Genomic DNA, 12,441 nt, shown 5'->3' with positions numbered 1-12,441 from the left:
TAGCAGTGTTCCAATATCTCAGGGGCTACCATAAAGAAGAGGGAGTCTAGCTATTCTCCAAAGCGCCTGAAGGCAGGACAAGAAGCAGCAGATGGAAACTGATCAAGGAAAGAAGCAACCTAGAACTAAGGACAAAGTTCCTGACAGAACAATTAACCAGTGGAACAACCTGCCTCCAGAAGCTGTGAATGCTCCAACACTGGAAGTTTTTTAAGAAGAGACTGGACAGTCATTTGTCTGAAATGGTATAGGGCAAGGGTAGGCAACCTCGGCTCTTTTATGACTCATGGACTTCAACTCCCAGAACTCCTGAGTCAGCTATGCCTACCCCTGGTATAGGGTCACCTGCCTGAGCAGGGGGTTAGACAAGATGACAAGAGTAGCACAGTTTTTTGTTTTGTTTTGTTTTGTAGCATTGCTGGAGTTATTGCAGGAAGCTGCAGTTTCTTGGTGTATTTTGCAAAGTTTTTGGACATAGTTCCCAGTGCCCCGATGACAATGGGTATCACTGTTACACGTTTCATCCATAATCTCACAGTTTCGATGGCCAGGTCGTGGTATTTCATATTTTTTTCCAGTTCTTTTTCTTCAATTCTGGCATCTCCTGGTACAATGATATCAATCAGCTGTACGCCTTGGTTCTCTACAACTGTGATATTACTACTACTACTACTACTACTACTACTATTATTATTATTATTATTATTATTATTATTATTATTATTATAAAACTTTTATTCATAAAACATGAAACTCAGTCAACTGAACACTCAAATTGAATGGCACTAATGGTTGACACCGGTTGCTGCCAGCATCCTAGGTATCAACCAGGTATCTCCTTAAAATGTAAGATGTTCCGAGTAGCGCACTTTTTTGTAGCTTTGCTGGAGTTATTGCAGGAAGTTGCAATTTCTTGATGTGTTTTGTAAAGTTTTTGGACATAGTTCCCAGTGCCCCGATGACAATGGGTATCACTGTTACACGTTTCATTTATTATTATTATTATTATTATTATTATTATTATTATTATTATTATTATTATTATTATTATTATTATTGTTGTTGTTGTTGTTGTTGTTGTTGTTGTTATTATTATTATTATTATTATTATTATTATTATTATTATTATTATTATTATTATTATTATACAAGACCTGATGATAATATGGTGGTTAACCTTGCTTAAGCGTGGATAATGCTACTGTTTGTGGTATGTTAAAGAGCTTCAGTAAAAGAGAGTATAGATAGGTCAGGGATGATCTGTGGAGTCCTTGGAGTTTTTTGAGTGTAGTTGTCCCAAAGGTGCTTTTCACGAGGCAACTGGACTTTCTTTTTTCTCTTGGAAGACGTTTCACTTTCAAGAAGCGAAATGTCTTCAAAGAGAAAAAAAGAAAGTCCAGTTGCCTTGTGAAAAAGCACCTTTGGGTCAACCATGACCTGGATGACTGAGAATCTCCATAGACATTTGAATGCAGTTGTTTGCTTACAGACATTTCATTACTCAACTAGGTAACATCATCAATACTAGGGAATATGGGTTTACTCCCTATTTATACAGTATCTTGCTTTGCCGATATGGGAGAGGGAGAGAATGTAGTAGTTCCTTGATTAAGGGATTGTGTTCTGTTTAATTGTTTGTCTGGTGTTCATCCCTGCTTATCTGGGTGTTGATTGCTGGAGAGGATTTATTCTGGATTTTTTGTTTCCTTCTCAGCTTTTTATTGTCTCTTTTGATGATTGTGGGTAATGAAATGACTGCAAGCAAACAACCAAACTCAGAGAGCACCAATGTTAAACAGCCAACTTCCTTGTGGTTTTCCTTTTTCTTTTTCTGTTAAGCTAGTCATTTCACTTGACAGGTGTAGTATTTATTTAATGCTGTTATACAATCCCAGACAGGTGTTATATAAGACCCAGTAATAGAATGAAAACTCACACATTTTATTATTAATATTTCTATCTCTGTACTTTATTTAGTTATACATAGCAGGCTGGCAAAAAGCAGAGACATCACCCTGCCAACAAAAGGGCGTATAGTCAAAGCCGTGGTCTTCCCAGTTGCAATGTATGGCTGTGAAAGTTGGACCATAAGAAAGGCTGAGCGCCAAAGAATTGAGGCCTTTGAACTATGGTGCTGGAGAAGACTCCTGCGAGTCCCTTGGACTGCAAAGAGATCAAACCGGTCAGTCCTAGAGGAGATCAACCCTGACCTCTCTTTAGAAGGCCAGATCCTGAAGCTAAAACTCAAATACTTTGGTCACCTAATGAGAAGGAAGGACTCACTGGAGAAGAGCCTAATGCTGGGAAAGGTGGAGGGCAAGAGAAGAAGGGGACGACAGAGAATGAGGTGGCTGGATGGAGTCACTGAAGCAGTAGGTGTGAGCTTAAATGGAGTCCAGAAGATGGTAGAGGACAGGAAGGCCTGGAGGAACGTTGTCCATGGGGTCGCGATGGGTCAGATACGACTTCGCAACTAACAACAACAACAAGCAGGCTGGCAAATGAGAGAGAGAAAAAGAGACAGATTTCCCAGACTCTGGGCTAGGGTGGGATATTGGACTTTAGCTGAGAGGTTTTATAGGATTTTAGTTAGTGGTGGGATTCAAATAGGTGAACAACCAGTTCTCTGCGTCAATGCCACTTCCGGAAGTCCATTTTGGGCCTGGGCAACAAACAATTAGCTACCGGTTCTGCTGAAGTGGTGCGAACTGGCTGAATCCCACCACTGGTTTTAGTAGATGTTTTTCCAGCACTTCTTTTTAATGTGTGCTGGTTGCTCTATATGCTTGTTTTTAATTCTGTATGCTACATCGCTTACACTCATAGATGGGTTGGGTGGCAGTAGACTTGAAATGGACAGCTAACATCAGACCCATCATTAAAAAGCCATGACATTTGTACCTGTATAACTCTCTGGTTTGGCACTGCAAACAACCAGGATGTCAACACAGCAAACGAACCTGGCTGAAGCCGTCTTTTCTTCATTTTCAGTTGCCACCGAGTTGGGAGGGGGGAATGAGCATTTATTAATTTAGACAAAACAATAAATTGTTCTGTGGGAACCAAGGTCACTGTTGCTTGAGTTTTGGCAGGCTGAAGCTTTTGTTAGAAAGCCCGCCAAAGTAGTTTATTGGGGAATGTGATCTATGACATATTACTGGGGTGGGAAAATTAACTTTGTAATATTGTAACCTTTGGGAAAAACTTCAGTCTTATTTTCACTTTTGAATGTGTTGATATTTTGTAGCCAAATGAATATGTTCTTTAAGGAATCCTCTTGCCTTGAAGTTCTTTATTTTCTGGTCTTATCTATTGGAACTATGACACAGAGTAGGTACAGACATCAACAGATAGTTAGGACTGCAGAAAAAACATCTGCAACCAGCCTCCATTGAGAACCTGTATATTTCACAAGCCAGAAAGAGGGCTGAGAAAATATCTACAGACCCCTCACATCCTGGACAAAAACTGTTTCAACTTCTCCCCTCAAGACACCACTATACAAAATGTCCTATGCCAAAACAACTAGACACAAAGATAGTTTCTTCCACCATGCCATCACTCTTCTAAACACCTAACTCCCACAGCACTGTCTTATGCCTAAAAATATTTACCCATGTAATAGGTCAGTATTGCTATTGTCCTTGTCATCTTCTCATCCTTGCCATCTTCTCATCTTTCTCACCTCTCATCTTTCCTACCACCTTCTCCTATTGGTAGATTATGAGTTATCAATTGTTGTCGTATCTTATGATTTATGATCTATGACTAATAACTTTGGTGTTTGTATGTACACTGAGAGCTTATCCACCAAAGAGAACTTGGCCAATAAAAAATTCTATTCTGTTCTGTTCTGTTCTCCAAAGCACGAGAGAGCAGGACAAGAAACAATGGTTGGAAACTGATCAAAGAGGGAAGCAACATGGAATTAAAGAGAAAGTTCCTAACAGTGAGGACAATTCACCAGTGGAAAAGCTTGCCTTCAGAAATTTTGCGTGCTCTATCACTGGAGTTTTTTAAGAAGAGACTGGACAGTCACTTGTCTGAGATGGTATATGTTCTCCTGCTTGAGCGAGGGGCTGGACTAGAAGACCTCCAAGGTCCCTTCCAGCTCTATTCTATTCTATTCTATTCTATTCTATTCTATTCTATTCTATTCTATTCTATTCTATTCTATTCTATTCTATTCTATTCTATTCTATTCTATCCCTACTTAGGAGCTAAACAGGATGAGTCCCATTTGGTACTTAAATGGGAGTCTATCGTGGAATTCCAGGACTGTAAACTAGGCTAGAAATTGGGGAAAAAAATAACATAAATGAAGACATCGGCAAAATCAGTGCTTTATTATTTCTAACAGACTACATAGATGTGTCCCATATATAAGATCTACTTGTAAACTAAGCAGGATTAGAAACCAGGACTTGGATGGCAGAATAAAGCAGAATAATTGCACACTTTCTTAATGGTTAAAGATGCTGAGCTTGTCAGTTGGAAAGCTGACAGCCTAGGTTTAAGTCCGAAGCGTTGCATGAGGGGGTAAACTCACGTTCCTTGCCCAGCTCTTGCCCACCTAAAAAGGTAAAGGTAAAGGTTCCCCCGCACAGGCGTGCTAGTCGTTTCCAACTCTAGGGGCCGGTGCTCATCTCCGTTTCAAAGCCGAAGAGCCAGTCTCTGTGGTCATATGGCCGGCATGACTAGATGCCAAAGGTGCACGGAACGCTGTTACCTTTCCACCGTGGTGGTCCCTATTTTTCTACTTGCATTTTTACATGCTTTTGAACTGCTAGGTTGGCAGAAGCTGGGATGAGTAACAGGTGCTCACTCTGTTATGCGGCACTCGGGATTCGACCCGCCAAACTGCCTACCATCTGATCGACAAGTTCAGCATCTTAACCCACTGAGCCACTGCGTCCCTATACCTAGCAGTCTGAAAACATGCAAGTGGGATTAGATAAATGGATACCAGTTTAGTGGGAAGGTAACAGCATTCTGTGGGTAGTCATGTGGGTCACATGAGCAGAGAAATGCCTTTGGACAGCGCTGGCTCCCCCAGCTAAGAAACAGAGATGAGCACCAACCCCTAGAGTCAGATACAAATGGACAAGGGGAAACCTTTATCTTTAGCTTTGATTACACACTGTTCTCAGCTACGCCATAACTAAGGAACTTGTAACAATCTTGTACTTTGCAGGCCATTACAATTATTTATTTTACAAAGAAAACCCCACAATTTTTTATCCTAAAGAATAAGGGTAGAAAATAGTGAAAGATTTCTTCAGCATATGATAAATATGAGACTTCCCTTCCCACTCCCTATCTTCCAAAATTCTTAGCAACTGCTCAGTTCAGGCATAATTTAAATACTTGACAAGTTTGTATAAAGTGCCTTCTCTGAATTGTTGGTTTTGTCATGTAATTTCTCTCAATAATGGGGATGAGTTGAGTTGATCCTGACTGGAATTTGTAAAAATAGAAGAATTGAGGGGGACGGTGTGTGTGTGTGTGTGTGTGTGTGTGTGTGTGTAAAAAATGAGGTCTTTTGAATTAGAAGCTGAAGTGGGTGTGCTTATCTGTGAGTGAGGCTGTGTGTGTGTGTGTGTGTGTGTGTGTGTGTGTGTGTGTGTGTGCGCATATCACCTTGGCTCTTTCTGACATTACATGGCATAATGTGATGGTTTAAAATAGCTAAGTGCTAGTGGTATAAGTGTCAAAAATATAAAGTGTCATTCAGTAGTATAGGAACTCTTATAAATGAAAGCAAATATACATGTCCTAGGATAACGTTGCAGAATTCAATCTGGATCGGGCACCAGAGCCAACGGTTTATTTTTCCTAGCTTTCAGATTCATGCTGGAGCCTATCCTCAGGGAACTGCAGCCAATTTTGGTCACCATATCACAAAAAAGATGTTGAGAGTTTGGAAAAAAATTCAGAGAAGAGCAACTAAGATGATCAGGGGTCTGGAGACTAAAACATACAAAGAACGGCTACAGGACTTGGGTTTGGCTAGTCTAAAGAAAAGAAGAAATAGGGGAGAAATGATAGCAGTATTTCAGTATTTGAGGGGCTGGCACAAGGCAGAGGGGGCCAGGTTGTTCACCAAAGCTCCAGAGGGAAGGACGAGAAACAATGGTTGGAAACTGATCAAAGAGAGAAGCAACCTGGAATTGAGGAGAAACTTCCTGACAGTGACGACAATCAACCAGTGGAACAGCTTGCCTCCAGAAATTGTGGGTGCTCCATCACTGGAGATTTTAAAGAGGAGATTGGACATTCATCTACCTGAGACAGTATAGGTTCCCCTGTTTGAGCATGGGGCTGGACCAGAAGACCTCCAAAGGTCCCTTCCAACTCTACTCTATTCTATTCTATTCTATTCTATTCTATTCTATTCTATTCTGTTCTGTTCTGTTCTGTTCTGTTCTGTTCTGTTCTGTTCTGTTCTATTCTATTCTATTCTATTCTATTCTATTCTATTCTATTTTATTCTATTCTATTCTACTCTACTCTACTCTACTCTACTCTACTCTACTCTACTCTACTCTACTCTACTCTCTACTGGAATGTATAAACTTTTTTTAGCAAATTAACTTTGTATCCCAATCAGAAAGTGGTTTGGCTACAGTGCTACTTTGGTACTTAACTGCTTTGAAATGCATCGAATTTGGTACTCAATGCATTTTTGACATTAAACTTTTGTCCCAGTACTCATCATTTGTTTGGTACTCAACACACAAGCTAGAACTTGGTGTTGGTTGCCTTATGGGAAAATTTTGTTTGGTACTCACGATGCCTCCCAGAACCAATTCATGATGAGTAGCAAGATACCACCGTATTGAAAATAATTTGAAGGACTACTCCTGACTGAATGCACGCAACAAAAGTTTTTTCAGCTATTATTAATTCCAAGCACCCCAGCTGGTCCACAATATTTCCCGTAGGCTGAAGATTAACAATCTGACTGTGGCTAGATTTTCTATTTGTTCTGAGTTTGTATGCTGGATGCACAGTATGTTCATTTTACAACATTACTCCAAGAATGTGTAGTGTAACGAAGAGAAGGGTGAGGGGTGACATGATAGCAGTGTTTCAATATCTCAGGGGCTACCACAAAGAAGAGGGAGTCAAGCTATTCTCCAAAGCACCTGAAAGCAGACAAGAAGCAATGGATGGAAACTAGTCAAGGAGAGAAGCAACCTAGAACTAAGGAGAAACTTCCTGACAGTTAGAACAATTAACCAGTGGAACAACCTGCCTCCAGAAGTCGTGAATGCTCCAACACTGGAAGTTTTTAAGAAGAGACTGGACAGCCATTTGCCTGAAATGGTATAGGGTTTCCTGCCTTAGCAGGGGGTTGGACTAGATGACCTCCAAGGTCCCTTCCAACTTCTTCTTATTATTATTATTATTATTATTATTATTATTATTATTATTATTATTATTATTATTATTATTATTATTATTATAACATCATTTTATTCCTGTTTAACAAGAATTTCAGGTTCGCTCCATGGTGTTACAGCCCAATCTCTTCAAGTGGAGATTGACTTAGGAATGCAACGCTGGTGTTTTAGATCCCACCAGACATTTGCAAGTCTCTCTCAAGTTTGATTGCACAGAAATATGAATTCTTCACTTTAACATGTTCATGTTCTAATTGTTGTTCCCAAACCCATTCATGCATACAATGTGTCCAGTGCTGTTCTTACAATAAGATGAAAGTTTCTACTTGATGAGTTCAACTTGCTTCCCCACTCAGGCAGAAATGAAACATTTTCTTTTTAGGTATCACATGTTCTCAAGAGCATGGACTTCAAGCATCCTGAAGAGGGTATCAGGGGAGAAATTATTTCCTTGGCATTTGATTGCTTGCAACTTGTAACATTTTGAAATTCATCATTTCGCTCAAGGGCACCAAAGGAAGCTAAGAACTATAAAATTCTGAGGGTTTTTTTTTAAATTCAGATAAGCTAAGGCAGGGCTTTTCAACCAGTGATACAGGTACCACCTGTGGTACATTGGCACCTGGCAGGTGGTACGCAACCATCCTAGAAAAGTGGTATGGGGGAGGGGAATGAGCTGAACCTGTGGCAGCACCGCACAAACCTGAGCGAGAGACGGCTGGAGCTGCAGGGCTGTCAGGGCTCAACGGAAGCACCAGGATCGGTGCCAGGCTCCAGCTGGAGCTCAACGCTGATCCTGGAGCTTCTGCTGAGCCCAGAAGAAGCGCCAATCAGCTGGAAATGTTGCAGCATCTCCAGGGTCTTGTGATATACATTCAGATGCTTAGCAACTGATTCATATTTATGACGGTCACAATGAACCAGGGTCATGTGAAGTGACCAAAACTTGCTGCAACCACCCAGCAAATGGGGGGAATAAAAACCAAACACCCCACCCCCACTGCCAATTCTCAACAGAAATGCTCACAACAATGAAAACCTCGGACAGGAGGAAGAGCACCGCCGGGCGGGCAGGCAGGTGTCTTGCTCGGCTGTGGCTTTGGTGGCACTTTTTCCAGTGTCATTGTAACATCGAACAGTCACTAAGCGAACTGTTGTAAGTTGAGGACTACCTGTACTTCATCACTTTTTTTTCCTTTTTTTTTTGGTCATCAAGTTTTTGACACCTCGCTAGGCGACTGGTGGTACTCGGATGTTGCCATATCCTAAAAGTGGTACAATGGGTGAAAAGGTTGGAAAGCCCTGAGCTAAGGAAAAGAGAAATTGCATCAATGAAACAGATTGAAGTAAGAGTCTGTTTTTGCTTCAGTTTATGTCAACAGCAAATGCCTCTTTCTTTTATCTCACAGCTTGTTCAGAAGAAAAAAACAAGAAAGAGGTGGGGAAAAAAATAAAGATAATTTCAGTTTGTTTGTTTCTCATATCTTCTGAGGCTTACTCTGAAGAGGTAACAATGTTGGGAGGGAAGGACCAAGACTAGATATGCATTAAGTGGTTGGGTTGAATAGAAATAGTTCAAAAGAGACATCACAGAAGACTTAGAGAATTTATTAAGGTAGTCCTCAACTTATAACTACAATTGAGCCCAAAGTTTCTGTTGCTAAGTGAGACATTTGTTAAGAGAATTTTGCACTATTTTATGACCTTTCTTGCCACAAATGTTAAGAGAATCACTGCGCTTGTTAAGTAGTAACACAAACCAAATAAAAACATTATTTTGCATTACTTCAATAGAATCAGACAAAAATCCCCCAACCATATATGAGAAGTAGAAATCCATTTGACCTATATAGACATTAATTAGTACAGCTCATCCTTGATTTGTTTAGTGGCCATCTGAAGTTACAATGGCACTGAAAAAAATCAACATTATTTTTCACACAACATCCCTGGGGTCATGTGATCATAATTCAGGTGCTTGACAACTGGCGTGTATTTATGACGGTTGCACTGTCCTGGTTTTGTGGGAATCCCCATTTGTCGCTTCCAACAAGCAAAGTCAATGGAGAAGCCAGATTCGCTTAAAAACTGAGATCAGACTCAGATTACCATATTTTGGTGATATTAGTCTATTAATGCGGAACAAAGTGGAGGGAAAGAGAAGAGGACAACCAGCTACATGGTGGATGGAGTTGAAGAAAAGTAAAAATAAAAACGATGGATCTACGGCCCCTCTTTGCTTCTTTTTTAAAAAATTAGATAAAAGCATTCTGCCACTTTCTCCTTCTAGCCAAGTGACAATAATAATTTTAAAAAAGGATAAAAGTTTTTTTTTACCTTTGATTCCCTTTTCTTTCTTACTGGAGATGTCAGAGAAGAATTAAAAAAAAACACCATCATTTGGAGTGTGGTAAATATAGTCCTAGGGACACGGTGGCTCAGTGGGTTAGGACGTTGAGCTTGTCGATCTGAAGGTCGGCAGTTTGGCGGGTCGAATCCTGAGTGCCGCGTAACAGACTGAGCGCCTGTTACTCGTCCCAGCTTCTGCCAGCCTAGCAGTTCGAAAGCACGTAAAAATGCAAGTAGAAAAATAGGGACCACTACGGTGGGAAGGTAACAGCGTTCCGTGCGCCTTTGGCGTCTAGTCATGCTGGCCACATGACCACGGAGACGTCCTCGGACAAGCGCTGGCTCTTCGGCTTTGAAACGGAGATGAGCACCGGCCCCTAGAGTTGGAAATAACTAGCACGCATGTGTGGGGGAACCTTTACCTTTTTTAAAAAAAATATAGTCCTGACAGAACACAAGGCCATCTACATAGCTAGAACACAGGAAATATTTGAAATTTAAAAAGGGATTATTTAAACTGGTTTTATTTTCAGCTGCTTAAGTGTCCAGGGCTGAAAATCCCTGAATCTCTTCTTTTTTTTTTCTTTTTTCTTTTTTGAGAGTTTAGATTGATGTTCCTGTAGGTTTCTACACCTAATAATAGTGTTTCTCAATCTTGGCAACTCTAAGATATGTGGACTTCAACTCCCAGAATTCTCCAGCCAGCAGGGGAAGTTGCTTAAAGTTGCCAGTGTTGACAGGCAATGACCTACAATGACCTAAAAGAAAGAATCAATTATAATATCCCTTTTTTCCTGTTTGTTTGTTTCTCTTTTATTAAAGATAGAAATCTCAGAAATCTAGCATTGGTGGAGATGTTTGTAAGTGAAAGTGGTAGTAAAATGGGAAATGAAAATAGGTTCCACTCCATTTAGTCTTTGTCTTCAGTTCTCTCCTCTTACCATTTCTTAAGCCGCAGGTTCACATTCGGTGTCAGCTTGTGCAAAATAAGCAGAGGTTTTCTGAACTGGTTTCTTAGTTGAAGTATTTGACCCTCTTCCACCTTTTGAAAATAAGATACCCGGTGTTCTGACTTTTATTTGCTCAAAGGTCAATAAATTAAAAATAATGATCCTTCAGTCCATGGGTGTGTTGCCATAGTTCATCACATGTGTTAATGGGCATGACCCCACTCCTATTCAGTGGAGAAGAAGGAAGCCTTAGGAAGAAAAGCTGCAGCCATTTTTGCAACTTTTAATGGGATGCAACATTTAATGGGAAAAAAGACATTCAAATTGTCTTGTATCACAATTTCCTTCCTTCCTTCCTTCCTTCCTTCCTTCCTTCCTTCCTTCCTTCTTTTCTTCCTTCCTTCCTCCCTTCCTCCCTTCTTTTCTTCCTTCCTCACTTCCTTCCTTCCTTCCTTCCTTCCTTCCTTCCTTCCTTCCGTCCTTCCTCCCTTCCTCCCTTCCTCCCTCCCTTCCTTCCTTCCTTTCTTTCCCTTTGAGTCAATACTCACTCCTGTTGACCACATGGATATATCCCTGCAGTATTCTTGGCAAAATTTCATAAGTGGTTTGCCATTGCCACCTTCCTAAGGCTGAGAGAGTGACTGGCCCAAGGTCACCCAGCTGGCTTTTCTCTAAGGCAGGACTAGAACTCACAGTCTCCCAGTTTCTAACCTGATGCCTCAGCCACTACACCAAGCCGTCTCTCAGGGCTCATTTCAGCTGACATTGATTTTCTACCCATCTCTTCAAATGGGTATCTGTACAGATACCCATGTTTTACCTGCACCGTGATACACTTAATAAGTGGGCAAGACATTCATTGCCTAGTCTTGGCCAACGTCCTGACTTGAATAAAGAACCCTTCCTCCTTCCTCTCCATGGATGCCCTATGTGAAAACCTGCTGTGAACCTGCTAAGACATTTTTACTTGCTTCCCCAATGAATTCTGAGAGGCCGACAATCCCTTAGGCTTGTTCTTGGTTTCTCTAGCATCATTTCATCTGCGCTGAAGGATGAACGGCCTATGTAGGCTGTCCCTGACCACAAATCAAAGAGCAGTTTACTCTAATCCATTAGCCCTAAAGTGGGTCCAATGACCTCCCCCGGAGCTACCAAGCTGAGGAGGTCACGGTGGAAGCCACAGGGCTAAGAAGTGATTTGCATCACTGCATTAGCACATTTTGGAGGTAATTATATAATTTCTCAAGTAGTCCTGGGAATTTACTTTGACAGTGTAATCATGTTTGTAAAATTCAGCAGTGGGAAATTATAGATAATTTATATTTGTTTTGGTTCAGTTTCTATAGCAATAGGAGTAATTATGAATTAATAGACCACTTTTATTCCCTGACATCTTGCTACCACACAGCCTGAGAGGGGAAAACAATGCTGAGAAGATAGAATCAGTAGCCATTCAAGAAAATAATCCCATCTGGTTTTCTGCCTGCAGCAGCCTTCCTTCCTTCTCTCTCCTCCTTTACATTCCTGAATTATGAGTAGGATTCGACAGCTATAGAGACTCTTCAGCAGTTTAAACTATTAAACTATTTCAAGGAGTAGACACTTAAAGGTTTTCACCGATGGGCCTCCCTCCTGACAAACTTTTCATTATATGCAATGAGGTCTCTGTCAACTCTTAGTGACAACATAGATTTTTCTGCGTGATAATCTGTCCTTAACCTGGTCTTTCAGGTCTT

The sequence above is a fragment of the Vipera ursinii genome (assembly GCF_947247035.1).
Source record: "Vipera ursinii genome assembly, chromosome: 3".
Lineage (NCBI taxonomy): Eukaryota > Metazoa > Chordata > Lepidosauria > Squamata > Viperidae > Vipera > Vipera ursinii.
Note: the sequence above shows the minus strand (reverse complement) of the source record.